The following is an 18,399-nucleotide window of genomic DNA, read 5'->3' as shown; positions in this document are numbered from 1 at the left end:
CAGGAGCCGATTTACAAGTCTTCTTAATCTTCTGCTTCAAGCCCATCTTGCTTTCGGCCCATAAATTAATCCTGTTAATTTATGCCGATAACACATGCCCCCCTGGTTTTTGGCAATGATAGTTCCAAAACCAATCCGTCGCTTCATCTTCCCGTTAATGCTCATTAAACACACTGCAACCACCAAGGAAGACGCAACGTCTCTGCAACTGGCTCCTCGTAGAATGTGAAACTGTCGATCCATCTTCCACCTTTTCACTATTTAATCTCGCCCCGAATCGGCTCTTCTTCACAACAAAACTCCTTCTTCCTCCCAGAGCCAGTAGCGCAGAAAAAACCCCAATCCTTCACTAGCCATGGCCATCTCTTCTTCCTCCGACTCCAACTCCTTCGGAGACTCTCCCTCCTCCTCTTCTCCTTCTTCTTCCCCCTCCCCACTTCTTCCATCGACTCCATTCCGGAGAGTCGGGAGTCGACGCTGGAGTGGGACCCAACTACAGCGCATGAAGCACTGGCTCCTCTGCACTGGGATGCAGAGGAGTTCGATTTCGGGGTCGTCTCCGAGGAGGACGAGCCCACGACTAAAGGAGAAGACCTCCGGCTCCTGTTCCAGGAGGAGTCGGAGAACAGTGAAGAAGAAGACCCTTCTTCGGACGGAGTCGATTCCTCCTCGGGAGAGAAGATCGACTCCCCATCTGACGACGACGAGCCGATGGGCGGAAAGCCCTTTCGGTTCCTCGGGTCCTCCGAAGAGGACAGCGAGGAGGAGAAGAGCGGCGGCGACGACGGCTAGAGCGACTTCGGGTCTGAAGGCGGTAGCAGCGCCTTCAGCAGCGACGACGACGACGATGACAGTGACGACGGCGACAGCGGGGGTGCGCCGGCCCGAAGCCCAAGCGTCGTAGGTACTAGGTATCAACGAGCAGTAGGAGTAGTATCGTAGAGGTAGAATCTCAAAGCCGAAGGATTAATTCCTTTGTAAAAATCGGCTTTCTTTGTAATGAACTTTCCTTTAATGAAATCGAATTTCCCTTCAATTACATGTGTCTTCGTTTACTTTCCAAAAAGCCGATGGCAACGCATCAGGCTTCCATAAATATCCAAGAGCCGACGAAATTCAAACTAGAAGCAACCCGCACAAGAGTAGAACATCACTTCCAGCTTGAACCGAACTCTTGAATCCGAGCATAATTCGAAAACCAAGCTCTACAAATCCGAGCAAGAACTCTCCAAGCAGCCAGAATTCGAATCAGAGCCTACAGCAATCAAACCCTAAGTCAACAGATCTAAACCATGGCAGATTCTGCAGCTCAGACGACAAGCTCAGCAACCGACGATGCGGCAATCTGCGGCCTGAAGGTAATATTCGGCCTAGTCCTTTAGTTTTCTTCAGCTTACTAAGCTTCTGAAACTGAAACTTTGAAACATGACGCCATACACATACTTCTGAATTTCTGAACTTCAGGTGTCAGACATCCTTCTGCCGCATCCCTCCAATCCAAAATCTTTCTGTCTTGGCCCACAAACCCATGAAAATCCCATAGATTTGATCTCTTGTGAAGCAAATAGGATCCCTTTTGTGTGTCAAAACATCGATCTGAACCTCTGGACCGACTGCTTAAGAGCCTGGCCTAATCCCCTTGAGAGTTGGATTACAAGGCACAGCAGAGTAGCAAAAGCTCACATGCCCTTATGGTAGGATTTGAACATAGCCAATGCACTTAGCTTGTCATTATCTCCACTTGACAAAGATGAAAATCTTCTGAAAACCATCGGCTATTTCTGGTCTGATGCTCTGAACTGCTTTCTCTTTGGTCATGGTCCCATGACTCCTACTCTGCTGGATATCACCATGATCACTGGCCTAGACATTAGTTCTCCTAATCCTGCTGCTCACAAAATGGCATAAGTCCCATTCAAACTGTCTTCCAAGGTTAACTGCACAAACTGGGGCACTTATATGAATCAGCACATGAAAACAAAAGGTCCAGTGACTGAGAAGGAACACACAGCCTTCCAAAATCTTTGGCTAGAGCACTTCATCTTCTGTGGTCCTTCTTTAGCTCCAACTAAGAACTATCTTCCCTTGGCCTATCACCTGGCCCATGGCAATCACACCGGCCTAGGCAAACTCTTCCTTGGAGAAATCTACAGATATCTCCATTTGATGACATCTAACCTGCTTAACCACAAGAAACTAAGAACTGGAGGCCCTTGGTGGTTTATCCAGTTGTGGGCACAACTATACTTCCAGCACCATATTCCCAACTTCCAAGGCCTGACCAAGAACTCTTTCCCTGATGAGAGTGGCAAACCAATTAGATGTACTAGTTACGGCCAAGCTTTATTTAGTCTCCCCGGACAGTAAACTGAATTCGTCAGATGCAGCAAACTGGTTCAGAGTCTTCTACAAAGGACTAGATAATCCCCTCTACTTCCCATTCACTGAATCTGAATCCTTTGAAAACCCAACTGCCTTCAGATTAGATAACTTTGCCAATGACGACAGCACTCGGCATCTATATTCTTTAATGATTCGACCTGGCTTCCTCCCTATTGGCATAAGCACCTCTAATAGAATTATCAAGCCAGGTTATGAATCTTACCAACCAGTTATAGCAGCTCGGCAATTTGGCCTAGGACAGGTCTCTCCCCACTTCCATATTCACCACTTGGTGGAGAGCAGAGCGATCTGCCTGATGGTCTCACTGGTTCAAGATGCTACAGCATGTTTGATGACCTCCACATCCCAATACCAGCCGATCTATCCTTTACCTCTTCATCAATCGGCTTTGATATTTGGTGGAACATGTGGAAAACTCATGTCTTCAGAAAAGGTCTAAGTCCTCGACTGCAGCAAATCGATCTTGAATATGTAATCCCCGAGGAAGAGGTACTGGATTTATGCATTTTCCCCTTTCTAGATCATCCATCCTTCCACTTGTCTAATTCCTACTCACCCTGTTTGCAGCAACAAGATGGTCCAGAACCTATAACCAGCAACAGGGAACCATTCCACTTTCTTCCAACTACCCCTGATGTACTTTTCTGCAAGGGATCACCAACAATGAAGAAAGTGATAATGACTGTTAAGCCAGACTTACTTCAGTCGGCTTCCAAACGAAGACAAACTCCTGCAAGTGTTGCCGCCCGAGTCTTGACCAAGAAAAGGAAGATGATCACGAGGCGAGTGATCAAGAAACCAGCACCAGCTTCTCCAAGCCCATCAGAGTCCAATACCAACCAGGTAACTCATCTTTCTAAAACTTCTTCTTCATTTCATATATATGTACTCTGGTTGACTGTAATTCTATTTCCAGGATGCAGCTGAAGAAATCCCCAATGCAGAAAGCCTGGAACAACATGAGATGGCTGCAACTCCTGATGCACTGATGGATACAAATGAGGAACAAACCGATACAGTCGATGTTCTTGATGTCAACACAAGCTCTAACAGGACGATTGCTCCTGAACCGCCCAACACTTCCTCAGAACAGGTAACTTTACAAAACCAATTCTGAACCAGCCGATAGTCCCATAAATGCATCTTGTTCTAACTCCAGATACACCCATAGGGCTTTGATATTTCAGGTCTGCTTTCCTTTGACCCAGCATCAATGGGTCTGACTGTCCTTGGAGCAGAGACATCATCTTTGCAGCAATCGGCTAACTTGGCACATCAGCTTCAACTCATCAAGGATCTACTATCTGCTCCAATCACTGCTCTGGTTGATGATTCCAGCAAGATAAAGAACATCTTCGAACAAATAGAATCCCAACTCCCAGAGCCATTGCAACTCAAGATATGGTCAGCCAGCAATCTTCCATTCTTCCGGGTAGAAGTAAACAAAGCACAACAAAGAATAGAAGCACGTCGCTCTCAAGCTTCTCTGAAAACCGACATTACCCAAAAGTGCAAGGCCCTCAACCAGAAGAAGGCAACTTTAGATACCAAAGCTGACGTGTCTGCCAATATGAACCGACTCGACGTCCTAAAGAAAGAACTGGTGGAACTCGAAGAAAAAGTCCGCGCCACCAAGGAACTCATCTAGGCCGAAGAAGCTTCCATTGCAAACTCAAAACAAGAAACCCAGGAAATAGCCGAGCAGATACAAGCAGAGTTTGCAGAGATAAGAACCTTGAGTCGGCAGGTAGTAACAGGCGATGACAAGGATGACGAAGCAATCATAGCACGGGCAGACGCCGTTCGCACAAAAGCCATCCACATCATAGAAGAATTCCTGAACCAGTAGATAGGCTCAAGAAACAATTAATAGTGCCTGTTATCCTGAAATTTGCAACTGTTTTAAAACATCTTAAGTCGATGGTTATACATCGGCTGTTCGCTTCATATATATATTTTTGCTAACCAACTCAAAGTGTTGGCTTCTTCTCCTTTTTTTATATATTTTTTTACTGTCCAACTCAACGTGTTGGCCTTTCATCATTTTTTTTACTGGCCAACTCAACGTGTTGGCCTTTCTTTTTTTTTACTGGCCAACTCAACGTGTTGGCCTGTCTTCAATTTTTTTACCGGCCAACTCAACATGTTGGCCTATCTCTTTTTTTTTACTGACCAACTCAACGTGTTGGCCTATCATGATTTTTTTTTACTGACCAACCCAACGTGTTGGCCTATTATACTGCAGCTAGATGGATCTCATCGGCTTTTCGTTGCTCGCCTTCCCACATGCTCGGGAAAAACTTCTTGAGATGTTGACCATTGACAGCGACAGGAAACTTGACACCGTCCAATTCATCGAGCATGTATGCATTCCTAGGTAAGACTTGATCAATCTTGTATGGCCCGTGCCAAGTTGGGGACCACTTGCCATATTTTCTATCTTTAGTTCCCAATGGCAATACTGCCTCCCAAACCAAGTCTCCAACCTGAAAATTCTTTGGCTTGACCTTCTTGTTGTATGCGCGAGCAACTTTTGCCTTATTTTCCTTGATCTTTTCCAATGACCAAAGCCTTAGTTCTGTCAGGTCCTGCACGTTGTCATTCATCAAGGCTGCATACTGTTCAATTGTCAGATCATTCTGGAACTCGACACGCCTTGATCCAGCCCTGATCTCCCATGGTAACACAGTGTCTTGGCCGTAGACTAAATGGTACGGCGACGTCTTAGTGGACCCATGACATCAAATACGATATGCCCACAAAGCTTCTGATAACACCTCATGCCAGCGCCTAGGATATTCATCGATCTTTCTCTTTATGAGCTTGATGAGGCTCTGGTTGGATGCTTCAGCCTGTCCATTAGCTTGGGCATAATATGGAGATGATCTGATCTACTTAATTCCCATGTCATCAGCAAACTTCCTGAATTCCTCTGATATAAAGACCGATCCTCCATCGGTCGTAATGGTCTGAGGAATTCCAAATCTGTGGATGATGTGCTCTTTGACAAAGCTGATCATATCTCTTGATGCTACTGAACTCATGGGTACTGCCTCCACCCACTTTGTGAAATAATCTGTGGCAGCTAAAACGCATTGGTGACCCTTGCTAGACGATGGGTTGATCTGACCAATCATGTCCATGGCCCAACCTCTGAATGGCCACGGTTTGATGATATGATTCATTACTGATGCTGCCACTATCTGAATTTTGCCAAACCTCTGACATGCCTGACATCCTTTGTAATATTTGAAACAATCTTCAAGCATAGTGGGCCAGTAATAACCCGATCGCCTAATCAGCCACTTCATCTTGTGAGCCTATTGATGAGTACCGCAGGCTCCTTCATGAACCTCATGCAAGAGCTGATTTGACTCTGAAGGTCCCAGACATTTAAGCAGTAGTCGTTCCAAGGTCCTATAGAACATGTCATTCCCTATCAGAACATACTTCATGGCCTTGAGTCTTATCCTTCTGGGTGCCCCCCGAGCCGAATCCTTCAAGTAATTGAAGATATCGGCTCTCCAGTCTCCGGGTTCTAGAAACTGAACCTCCACGTCAACTCCATCGGCTGCTTCCCTGTACCCGGAAGCCATTTGTGCCAAATCATTGGCTTCATTGTTCAGAGTTCTGCGTATCCAGTGGAAATTGATGTACCTGAATTGTGACATCAACTCACGGCATTGCATCCTTATTGGGAAAAGAGCCTCGCTCTCACATCTATATTCTTCCATGAGCTGAGAGATCACCAGCTTTGAATCTCCAAAAATTTCCACCGCTTCTGCACCAGCTTCGAGGAGCAGTTCCATCCCTTTACGAACGGCTTCATATTCCACCAAATTATTGGTGCATGGGGCAGTCATTCTGATGGAAAAGGAGTAAGTCGCCCCACGCGGTGAGACCAACAGAATTCCCACACCGCACCCATCATCACAAGCCGATCCATCGAAAAACATAGCCCAAGCACGAATGAATAATGCAGCAATATCCGCCAGTGCCTGTCCTTTAACTACTTTTGCAGGCTGATACCGAATATCGAACTCTGACAATGCAAACATCCATTTTCCTAGTCGGCCTTTCAGGACAGGAGCCGACAACATGTGTTTTATGACATCCGATTTGCATATGACAATTGTTTCCACCGAGAGCAAAATATGGCGAAGCTTTGTACATGTAAAGTATAAGCAAAGACAAAGCTTCTCGATTTCAGGATACCTGGTCTCGGCGTCTAACATGCACCTGCTGAGGTAGAAAACCATCCTCTCCTAGCCGTTGTGCTTCTGGACTAATACTGAAGCAATGGACGTGTCACCCACGGATAGGTACACGTAGAACGACCTATCTTGCTGAGGAGGAACCAACACTGGAGGCTTTGACAAATATTCTTTGATTTCATCGAAAGCTTGTTGCTATTCTGCCCCCCAGCAAACCTCATCATCGGATTTGATCTTTACTAAACCCATGAATGGTTCGATGCGCCCAGACAGATTAGAAATAAATCGTCTGACAAAGTTAATTTTACCAATGAGCTTCTGCAACTCTTTCTTCATAGTAGGTGGCTTCATCGTCTTTACAGCTTCTTGACTCTTCAGGCCGACCTCGATTCCCCTTTCATGCACCAGGAATCCCAAAAATTGACCGGCCGACACGCCAAAGGCACATTTCTTTGGGTTCATTTTGAGCCCAAACCTTCGAGTTCGCTCCAGAACTTGACGTAGATCTTCTAGGTGCCCCTCAGTCGATTTACATTTGACCACGACATCATCAATATAGATCTCTACCAGTTTGCCGATGAGATCATGAAAAATGTAATTCATGGCACGTTGGTACGTTGCACCGGCATTTTTCAATCCAAAGGTCATAACCAAATATTCGAACAAGCCGACTGCGCCTGGTACTTTGAACGCAGTCTTGTTCACGTCTTCTGGGGCCATGAAGATCTGGTTGTAACAAGCATTGCCATCCATAAAACTCATCATTTTGTGGCCGGTAGCCGCGTTGATCAATGTCTCTGCAACAGGCATCGGGTATTCATCCTTTGGCGTCGCTCTGTTGAGATCTCTAAAATCGACGCAGACACGCCATCGGCCATTTTTCTTTTGTACCGGTACTACGCTAGAGATCCATTCTGCATATCGGCACGGCCTGATGAACCCAGCATCCAACATCTTCTCCACCTCTTTCTTGACTTCTTCCAGGACTTCGGCCTTCATCTGACGTGCTCGTTCCTGAAACGGCCGAAACCCTTTCTTGAGCGGGAGCCGATGCTCGACGATGCTTCTATCCAGACCGGGCATCTCAGTGTAGTCCCATGCAAAGCAATCCCGGTACTCTTTCAGTAATGCAATCATCTCCTCTCGCAAGGCCGGATCCAACTTCTTGCTGATAAATGTCGGCCGTGGCTTATCCCCAGGACCGATGTCAACCTCTTCCAAATCATCAGCTGACGTGAACCCGTATCCGAGTTTGCCGCCGTCTGAAAAACCAGCTGCGAACGCAAGCGAGTCTTTGTTATCCACAAGATCAGTGGCAAACACAGGGAGATGACAGGAAAAATTATTTGGCCAACCACACGGGCTGGCCACCTCTATAATTCCATTATCATTCGAAACCAAATAGTCGGCGAGTGGCCAACTGCCAGAACAAGCCATCGTGTGTACATGATGTAACAATTCCGAACCCACACAGGATTTTTCTATTTTTTGGGGCCGATCGCTGGGACCGGCCTCTCTATCTCTATCACATCCCATAGCATATCAGGATGCTTCTACTCTGTGAGGCCAGTGGATAAGACCAGCCTCAGTCCGTTTTTTGTCGCCTCGATCCGATCACAGTCTTCCAGGGCGATCCCTGTGATCGGCTCTTGCCCTTCCGCATCCCAGGCGTTCATGTCTGCGAGCGAGACCTCGCTAGAGTCATCCTCACGGACCACCTCCACTTCATCGCCGTACCATTGGACGTGATACTGATGCATTGTAGAAGGGATACAACAGTTGGCGTGAATCCAATCCCTCCCAAGCAGTACTGTGTATGTACTCTTGCTGTTGACGATGAAGAATGAAGTCGGGATCGTCTTGCGGCCCACTATCAACTCCACATTAAGGACCCCCATTGCCTCTGATGGTTGCCCGTTGAAGTCATTGAGCATCACATTGGTCTTGATTAGATCGGCAGAAGAACATCCCAATCGGCGCAGCACATAATATGGCATCAGGTTGACTGCGGCACCAGTGTCGACCAACCTCCTATTCACAGGCTTGCCATTGATGAAGCCCTTTAGATACAATCCCTTCAGGTGCTTGTAGCTTTTCTCCTTGGGCTTCTCGAAGATGATTGGCTGTGGGCCCAGATCCAGCTGTGCGATGGCCGATTCTTCAGGTTGGGGTGCCCGAAACTCCGATGGGAGCACTGAACACCATGTTCACATCAGCCGATGGCTTCTCATCGGCTTTTGTCTGCTTGGGGCGCCACTCTTTTCTCGGAGGGCGCCTTTCCTCCCTTCGCGGTCGCCTGACTTGCTCCGCGAGATCCGGACGTGCTTTCCTCAGCACGTCGAGATACTTTGCTTCTGCCTCTTCTAGATTGCGCAAGCGCTGCACCCTGCGCTTTTGCGAGCGATTAAGCCCGTCAGGACACCACCGTGGATGATGGTACCTGTCTTCTTCTTTTGGCTCAGAATCACCCCTGGTTGGCCGTCTCACATGGTCGTCATGACGTGTTCTGGGCCCCAAGCGCCGGAACACCGATGTCTCGTCCTGCTGGTGTCCTCGAGGCCTGCACTCCAAGCAATCATCTATAGTAGGCAGTCGGCTCATGCCGGAATTCCAACAGTACCTGAAGAACGGGCAATGACAGTGGTCACGTATAGCCTGGCGTCTCCCCAGTGTCCTTCTCGAGCGGTGCTCGTACTCATCTTCTTCCGATTCGTATCGGCAGCGCAACTTGTACTGGTACTTTTCTAGAAGCCGATTAGAAGCTGGAAGCTGATTGCGGATGTGACGCACTTGCTCTTCAGTCACATGCTGCTGTTCCAGTTCATGTTCACCCTGTGGCCATTTGCCAGAAACGGCCTCTCTCCTCTGCTTGTCATGGCAGCGCATGGGTCCCACCATGTTGATCTGGAATGCCAAATCCTGGCCCTTGGATCCAAAATTTGACATCTCCACCATGTTAGCTTGTGGGAAGGGCTTTGTGTCAACCTTCATCATGTGTTGAGCCATGATTAATCGGCCTTGCTCGATAGCCGATTGTATCTGACGACGTAGCTCCTTGCATTCACCCGTGGAATGAGTGAACGAGTGGTGCCATTTGCAGTACAGTCTTCCCTGCAGCTCCTGTGCTGTCGGTAACTTGTGATTCTCTGGGAGCTTCAGCTGTTTTTCTTTGAGGAGCAGATCAAATATCTGCTCTGCCTTGGTCACGTCGAAGTCGAAGCCCTTCACAAGCCCCTGCTGTTTGACCCATTTGCACGGGATAGGGTTTGCCCCCCGCCCCCCCGGGTCCACTCTGCCATGGTCACTTCTTGCTCTTCGCCAGAGTCATCAGATTCTTCCGCCTGGGCCATGTTTACATGGCGCTTGAATTTGTCCTGGTACAGCTCAGGATGGTAATGTTCGTATGCTGTGAGCTTCTGCACCAGGTGCACCAGAGATGTGAACTCCAACTGAAAAGCCGCATCCTTGATCGGCTTAGCGAGTCCCAAGACAGCCAGATCGACTGCCTCCTTCTCTGTGATGCACGACGAGTAGCATCGGTTCTTGACCTCCCTGAAGCACTGAATGTATTATGACACAGTCTCTCCTCGCTTCTGCCTGACTTGGGCGAGGTCGGCAATTCCAGCTTCAGCAGCCTCCGAGTGGTACTGGGTATGGAATTGATCTTCAAGCTGCCTCCAAGTTCGGATCGAATCCGGAGCCAGTGATGCATACCATCCAAAAGCTGGGCCTGTAAGGGATTGGCCGAAGAACCGGACCCTCAACGGATCCGACACTGAGATCATCCCAAGCTGCGTTAAGTATCGGCTCACGTGCTCTATGGAGCTGGCTCCTTCTGACCCGTTGAATTTGGTGAACTCAGGGAGCCGATACTTGGGTGGCAGTGGGATCAAGTCATAGTCACTGGGATAAGGCTTGGAATAGCTAATCGCCTTCCTCTTGGGCAGGATGCCAAACTGGTCTCTCAGTATTGCACTGACCTGCTCCACACTAAGGACTCCTGGGGCCGATGGTCAGCACTCGGCCCAGTAGTGTACTTTGCCAGCCACGCTTGTTTCTCCGCGTCTACTCCAGAAGCTCCTGGGTTTACCATCTGCATCGAGCGTGTTGGATTGACACTATCAGGGATGTAGACGCACGTGTAGCCGTGCGGGATCTCCTTGGGTGGCTCGGTGAGGAACTGGCCTTCTCCAGGATCACCGCCGATCTTGTGGACGACGTAGATTGGCGCGCTCTGTGGTTTTGGAGCCGCAAATGAGAATGACAATACCGGTCTAGAATGCAATGTAGCTTCCTCTGTGTGACTCCCCAGGATTGGTCCCGATGGAGAGTACTGGTTCTTGATTATCTCCTGGATGACGCGATGTGCCATGCGCTCGAGCTCGTTCATCAGGCTCTGAGAGTGCCGATGAAGCGTGTGGGCTACCATGTAGTTCATCTCCTGACGCAGGGCTCTAGTGTGCTCTTCTGATGGCATAGACAGATCTACATTGTCGAGAGCGCCTTCTGGTGAGAACCCCTTCCACCTGATGCCGTGGTTGAGGGTCCTCTCAAAAGAGCCGATGAGATCGGCTTCCAGCAGAGCTTTGATCTCGTCGTACTTCTTCTTGTGTTCAGGAGGGAGCTCTTCATACGTGACGGGCTTGGGAGCGGGTTCTTGATCTTAAGCTCCAGTCATTGTTACAGTGGACGTTGTTACTGAGAAGGGTCCCACCGGGCGTGCCAGAATGTGTTGTCGGTCGAAACCCACCGGCGAGCAGCGACAGGCAACACGAAGAGCCGGGACGGTCGCCGGGGCTGCTGGCAGGCACTGCTCCCTCGTCGACGGCCCGCAATTCCGTCACGCGCCCAGAGATTCTGTGGAAAGCCGGGCATGCCACCTGACCTATACCCGATCAGGAGGGTGCGAACGTGCTCCAAACAGTTTCCTGCATACAAAGACACGTGTAAATGTAAGTCCGAGCCGTGGTCGGCTCCCCGGGATGACTCTTGCATCGGCTTTAAAGAGCCGATCGAGTCCCGATGTCAGATTGGATCTGTATCTATCCGGATATTGATGAACAAAGCAAATAACTATAAAGCTGCTTCAATTAAATCTAATTAATCTAATCCATGATGGTAACAGCTTCACTGCTAGATCGGAACATCCTACACGTGACTAGGCCTAGTGAACGTAACAGACAACCAAACCATAACCCAAAACAGAGGCCTAAGAACTAGCAAGAGCCGATTCCCGGAACAATCCCCATCAAGGCTAAGATAAGGCATCTACTACACCACCGGATCATCCAATCCGTTTGCAAGGCCTAACCTAGCAGATATTACGCAAACTCTTAAGATAAGTGCAAACCATAACAGATTAGATCTACTAGACATAAGAGAAGTAGGGTGTTGCCTCTGTACAGCTAATTCTATGTGGCAAGAACTAGCATAAGATTGAAAACGTGACTGCACAGAGACAACATGATATTCGTAGATGATAAGCAATGAAGCACAATAAATCTGCTAAAAGCCATGCTACAAACATCAAGATAACTAGTACTACTCGCCATCAAAAACGCTTCAGTACGAGTAATACCAAGGTAAAAGCAAGAACAATACTGCCCTGATTGCAAGAAGCAATCAGGGCAGCATGGCGCTTACTTGGATGAAACCCTAGGATTAGGGGTTCCGATGCGCCGAGAGTTGTTGTTTGCGAGACGTGATGACGCTCTCCTTTTACGAATAACAAAGGGTACATATTTATAGTCTAGAGACTTGGGAAACAATCTAAACTAATCTTGTCCCGATCGGACTCTATCTCTAATCTTGAACTAATTCTAAGGATACATGGCCCATGTGGCCCAAATGCTCATGCAGGAGCCGATTTACAAGTCTTCTTAATCTTCTGCTTCAAGCCCATCTTGCTTTCGGCCCATAAATTAATCCTGTTAATATATGGCGATAACACAGTGCCCACTCTTGTGGTTGTGGTGGTGCTCACAGTACTCTTCGTGCCTAGAGCGGTCATCCTCTTCCCTGGAACTCTTCTTCTTGGGACACTCGGTGGCGAAGTGGCCGGTCTTGCCGTAGTTGAAGCAGGTCTTCGCTCGTGCTTGTCTGTTGTTGAAGGCGCTCTGGAACTTGTGGATGATCAGTGCAAGCTTCTCGTTTCCCAGCACCTCCAGCTGCTCATCTGTCACAGACACAAGAGAAGACAAGCAAAAACCTCCAAGAGAAGGGTCAGAGTTAGCTCCAGAGTTGCCTACCAGGGCCATCGACTTGGAGGCAGAGGCATCAGCATGATTGCCTTCCATCTTAGCTCGAGAGAGCTTCTCCACCTCTGAAGCCTTGAGCTTGCTGAACAGCTCATCCACGGTGAGGGTCTCATAGCCAGCAGACTCTATGATAGTCTGGACCTTCACCTCCCACACCTTGCGATCAAGAGCATAGAGAAGCTTCATAGCCTTCTCATGATCGGAGTAGGTCTGGGTGCCCTGTGGATGGTTCGCATGCACCTTGTTCACAATCGATTGGAAACGACTGAACATGGTGTCGATGCTCTCACCCGGACACTGAGTAAAGTTCTCATATTCCCGCCGGTGAGTCTCATACAGCCTAGACTTGACATGGTTGGTTCCCTCATGGAAATTGGCCAACCGTGCCCAAATCTCCCGGGCTGTGAGAAGATCGCTGACGCGATCGAACTCAGGACGAGCGAGACAGGCGATAAGAGCGTTGTACGCCTTGCTATTGACCTCGTGTCTCCTGACCTGAAGTTTGGTCATGCGGACCGCAAGGTTCACGTAGTCAGGGTCCACACAAATCTCCCAGACTTCGGAACCTAGACTCAAGAGATAGGCACGCATGCGCACCTTCCAGTAGTCATAATCGGTTCCATCGAAAATTGGGGGTTTGCCCGGTGAACCCATGGTCGCACAATGGTTTCGAACCGGAGAAGGCTATAGAGAAACCAACCCTGCTCTAATACCAATTGTAGGACCGAGAAAGGCGACCAGAGGGGGGGGGTGAATTGGAGCCGATCAAAAATTCTTGCAAGCGAAAGTTAGGCCTTGATTCCAAGTACGCACCCAACCCAAGAGTCCTAGGTGAAGTGTGGAGTAGCTATAGAGAAACTACACCAGCACAAGAAAGCCCTAGGAATCAACGTGAACAACCGCGGAGGCAAACTTGAAAAGCAGAGCAGAACAAGCACGGTATATGAACACCGGTTGAACCGACGCGTATAGGAGTGAACCCGTCGGTCTATCCGGTGTCACAGAGCCGGCAGCAGTAGGAATCAACCACCGGTTGATCCGACGCACAGATTTGGAATGCGTCGGTTCAACCGACGGTGCTGCACCGGATTATCCGACAAAATCGACTTGAAACGTCGGTGCAGTTGTCCAAAGAGAGCTCAAAACGATCTTAACACGCACCGGTTAAACCGACGCTCTCAAATCCAAACACCGGTGCATTTGTCCAGAGGAGCACCATGTCTAAACGTCCAGAGCACCGGTTCAACCGACGTCAGTGAGTTTCTATACGCCGGTTGAACGGGCAGAGTAGCAGTAGGACAGCAATCACCGGATGAACCGATGCTCTAGGGAGAGAAAGCACCGGTGCAACCAGATGAGAAGCAGAAAACCCTAACAGTCGAGATTTCTACACACCGGTTGAACCGACGATGTTAAGCTTGAACACCGGTTTAACCGGTGATAGGAAAAGTTCAGCACGATGCAGAAAACTCTGTTTTTGCTCGGGGCTCGATCAAGACTTGACGATTCGAGGATCAAAACACGTCCAAATCACACCAAAATTTGCGAGCACGATCACAAAGACCTTGTAAACATACCCACCAAAGGAATCGATGATTCACTCCATAGTTTGAGAGGAATCAACGAAATCCCGAGCACAAACGGGGTTTTCTCAAAATGTGAAACTCCCAAGAACGTCGATCCTAAGGAGCTCGTGAATCCTAGGGGTTTTGCACTAGGCATGAGGGCACGGATTCAACAAAAAAAGCTCTAAGAACTACTACGATCTCGTGCAACAAAGGAATTCATCGCGGAATTGAAATTCAACCCAAACACGAGAACACGAAGTATTGAATTCACAAGGAATTGAAAAGCCCAGAGGGCACAAGGAGGATGGGGCCTCCTTTCCCAATCGAATTCAATACATAGTCTCAAGAATCCATCCCAAAATCTCAATCCCAGAGGAGGAAGAGAAAGGACAGAGAGGAAGAAGGAGACAGGGAGGGGCACCGCCTATGTCTTGTGCACCAACCAGAGAGGGAGAAAACCAGGGCGCTCCAACTCTGCCTCCTTTTATCCCTCAGTGTGCTGCTGCCCTCGCTTTCTTTCTTCTCCTCCAAGTCTCCCTCTAAAGACTAGAATACCCCTAAGTGCTGAAATTAAACTAGAAGGCCCTTAGGGGCAAAACCAGGAAAAGATACATTGAAGACCATCCGACGGCTGCGACGACTTGGAGATATTTGCTTTGACCCTGACTGCAATCGCCCCTGATGTCGCCACGCGTCCTTCTGGAATCTTCATGGGGGCAGTTTTGGGAAAACTGCCGAATCCGAGTTCGGTGGCGGTTTTGGAGGAACCGCCAAACTTTCCCGCGCAATGTTTCCGGCACACCCGCCAAGCCCGATGTCGCCACGTGTCCGACCTCCCGCCGGAACCCTAGCGCCTTCGTCATTAAGACGCCATCGCCATCTCCCTCCGACTTGGCCGATGTCGACGCATCCCAGCCATTGGTTTTTCCCGAGCTACCAACAAACTACACGTCGTCTTGCCTTGGCGCCAGGAGTGGATCGCAACACGGCCCAGCAGTGGCCCAAGCATCTGGGCCGCCCTTCTCCACCGCACGGTCGTCCAGTCGGGCCTCCAACGCCACCGCAAGGTCTCCCGCCTCCGCAAGGTCGTCGAGCTCCCTGCCATCGCAACGCCGCCACATGGTGCATCGGCACGCGCCTCGCTCTTGTCCAAACCATCTCGCTGCCACCGCGCCATCCGTGTACCTACACACCACAGACCAAGAACTGGCGCAATCTCCACAGAGTCACGACTACACACAGTTAGTCCACTCCACGTGTTGGAAATCACTCATCACACCAAGGAGCAGGCCTCCACTGCCTCTCGCGTGCAATGGCCCAAAACCTGGCGTCAAGGCCAACAAGCGAAAGGTCGCCGTTGTCCTGGCTGCGTAGGGGTGCCCAAGGCCGCCGCCCAGGGGAAACCCTGCCGGCGATGAAAGAAGCCCGCTCCTCCCCGCCGGGACAGAGGGAAGTGGTGTGAACTCCACCACGCTGACCGGCACAACCTCACAGTCAGACCCGGGGTAGCGGGACTGCTTATAGCATAGAATGTTCTAGAGTAAGGGATATCTCACGGATGTACCTTACCTCTTTTGTAACTACCCGAATAGGCATAGAACTAGCTGCAGTACAAAGGAAACTACCTAATTGTATTATAGAAGGTCTCCAACTATACTCGGCTAGGACTTTCCATGTAACCCTGTCCCCATGGATATATAAGGGCGGGCAGGGACCCCCTCCAAAACATCAACACCTAAGGCAATACAAACCACCACACAGGACATAGGGTATTACGCAACCCGCGGCCTGAACCTATCTAAATCTTTGTGTTCCTTGCATCATCGAGTTTCAGAGCTGTCGATCCCTACCTACAAACCTTACTGCTAAGGGTATCCCTGAGCAGGCTTGGCAGTAGACACCGACACTCACCAAGTGCTACCTTGTCAAGGACCTCACCGCGAATCGCCAGAGGGGACACGACGAGCGCCGGCGCGACGACCACGTCCAGACTGGCACATGCGGGGCCGGCTTAGGCTTACAAAAGCCGCAACACACGGCCGCCACCATCTTCAGCGGGGCAACTGCCCCACTATCCCGAAGAAGGGCCAAGCTCCACTGGAGGGAGGTCTGCGCAGCGTCACCAGCACCCGGGGGCTCCCATCCTTTGAAGTGGTTGAGCACCCCGGTCACGTTTGACCGGAGCAACCACCCCACCAACACAGTGGGCGTGGGACTCCTCCCGGTCATCGTGATGCCCACCATCTACAACATCGGGGTTGGCAGCACCCTGGTGGACAGTGGAGCAGGCCTCAATCTACTGTCCCCGGAGGCATTCTACCGGATGTAGATAGGGGAGCACAAGCTCACCCCTTCTGCCCCTTTCTGATAAGACCATCTCAAGGATTTCAACAAATACTCTCAATATTGAATGTTCATATAAGGTGAAAGCTATATTTAACTCCAAATCTTATTATTTTCCTTTAGCAAGTCTACTACTTGGTTTGTACGATTACAGGTTAAAGCACCTTGCTATACTCGAAGAAATAAATACAGCTACAACTCCAAAGTTTTACTTCAGCTACAATGATGATTTCAATAACCAAGATGATGACTATGGTGTTAGCACAACATTCAATGTTGCTGACCTGACACCATAGTTTGGCCTGGAAGAATCAGAGTCGAGGACGACTCCTTTTCAAGAGGGGGAGGATGATGAGGCCATCTCAACTAAGCAAGATGTAAACCAAGCACATGATGTGGAAGATGTCAACCAATCAAGAGAACATGTGAACATTGGACTAGTTACACGTAGTCGAGCTAAGAAACTACAACGAGAGGTTCACCAAGGAGGATGACAAGAACACAGAAGGAGAAGATTACAGAGAAGGACCACACTCGAACCCGACCAGTGCTGCAGAACATTCTAAAAGAATTAGTCATAACTCTTGATTCCCAAAAGCAATTATGGTCAATTTAATTTTTGGAAAGCTTATAAAGGCTGCTTTCCAATGACATTCATGCCGAGTACTTTGGAATATCCACTAATGTGATCTGAATATTTTTTGAAGACTGGTCAGAAGGTCAACAATCTGCCAGACGTTCAATTTCTCATACAAAATTGTACCATTGTACAATGTTTCATGGTGCATGCTGCACATGGTGTGAAAGATTATCAAGTTAGCTTCGCAACAAACCTCATATCATTTGGATTTCCCAATAAAGAGTTATTACAGATTTAGTGGAGACTACACAGAAGCCTAATAGCCACGCGAGGCTCCATGAGATTTCAGTTCGTGGGGACTTTTGAGTTACCATAACTCCAGAAACTCTAAGGGTCATTCACACCCAACAAGGAGGGTTGTTCCTTATATAAGTACCCTATGTATCTCAGAAAATAAGGAAGACTTTGATAATGAAATAGAACCCCTTTTGTTCAACTGTGTGCTAACAAATTCAGAGAGTGATCTCTTGTAATATCCCAATTATTTAGTTATTTTTTACTTCAATTTGAGGACAATTAGGGAGTTGACTTTTGGATTCATTGGTCGGATGAACGATCGGACACCATGGATGCGTATTGCTCGTCGAAACGAATCCGTTTAACTACTAACTTGTTTGGTCTGGATGTCGTTTGATTTTTAACCGGCCGTTGAAGCTGGACCGTCGGATATGGCTTAGGGTTTATATTCTCTTGTAAGGGAAAAAAATGGGATCGATCTTCTTTTCCTGCAGCCGCCCCTCTCCTAGCACTGCTTCCTCCCGAGCGCCGCCCCTTGCCTTGCCAACACGCGGTCCATGCCATTCCAATCTGCTGCCTTGCTTCTCCTCCAACGTGGGGGAAGATTCAGGGAAGAAGCAAGGGAGAGGAGTAGCAGCTCACGGAAGGGAACAAAGGAGAGGGAGTCCGCAGGAGGGGAACCAAGAGGAATGTTAGGATTTCTTAATTGACTCTAAGCTTTTGCAAATTTGTGAGGT

The sequence above is a fragment of the Panicum virgatum genome, chromosome 1N (genome assembly GCF_016808335.1).
Source record: "Panicum virgatum strain AP13 chromosome 1N, P.virgatum_v5, whole genome shotgun sequence".
NCBI classification, from domain to species: domain Eukaryota; kingdom Viridiplantae; phylum Streptophyta; class Magnoliopsida; order Poales; family Poaceae; genus Panicum; species Panicum virgatum.
Note: the sequence above shows the minus strand (reverse complement) of the source record.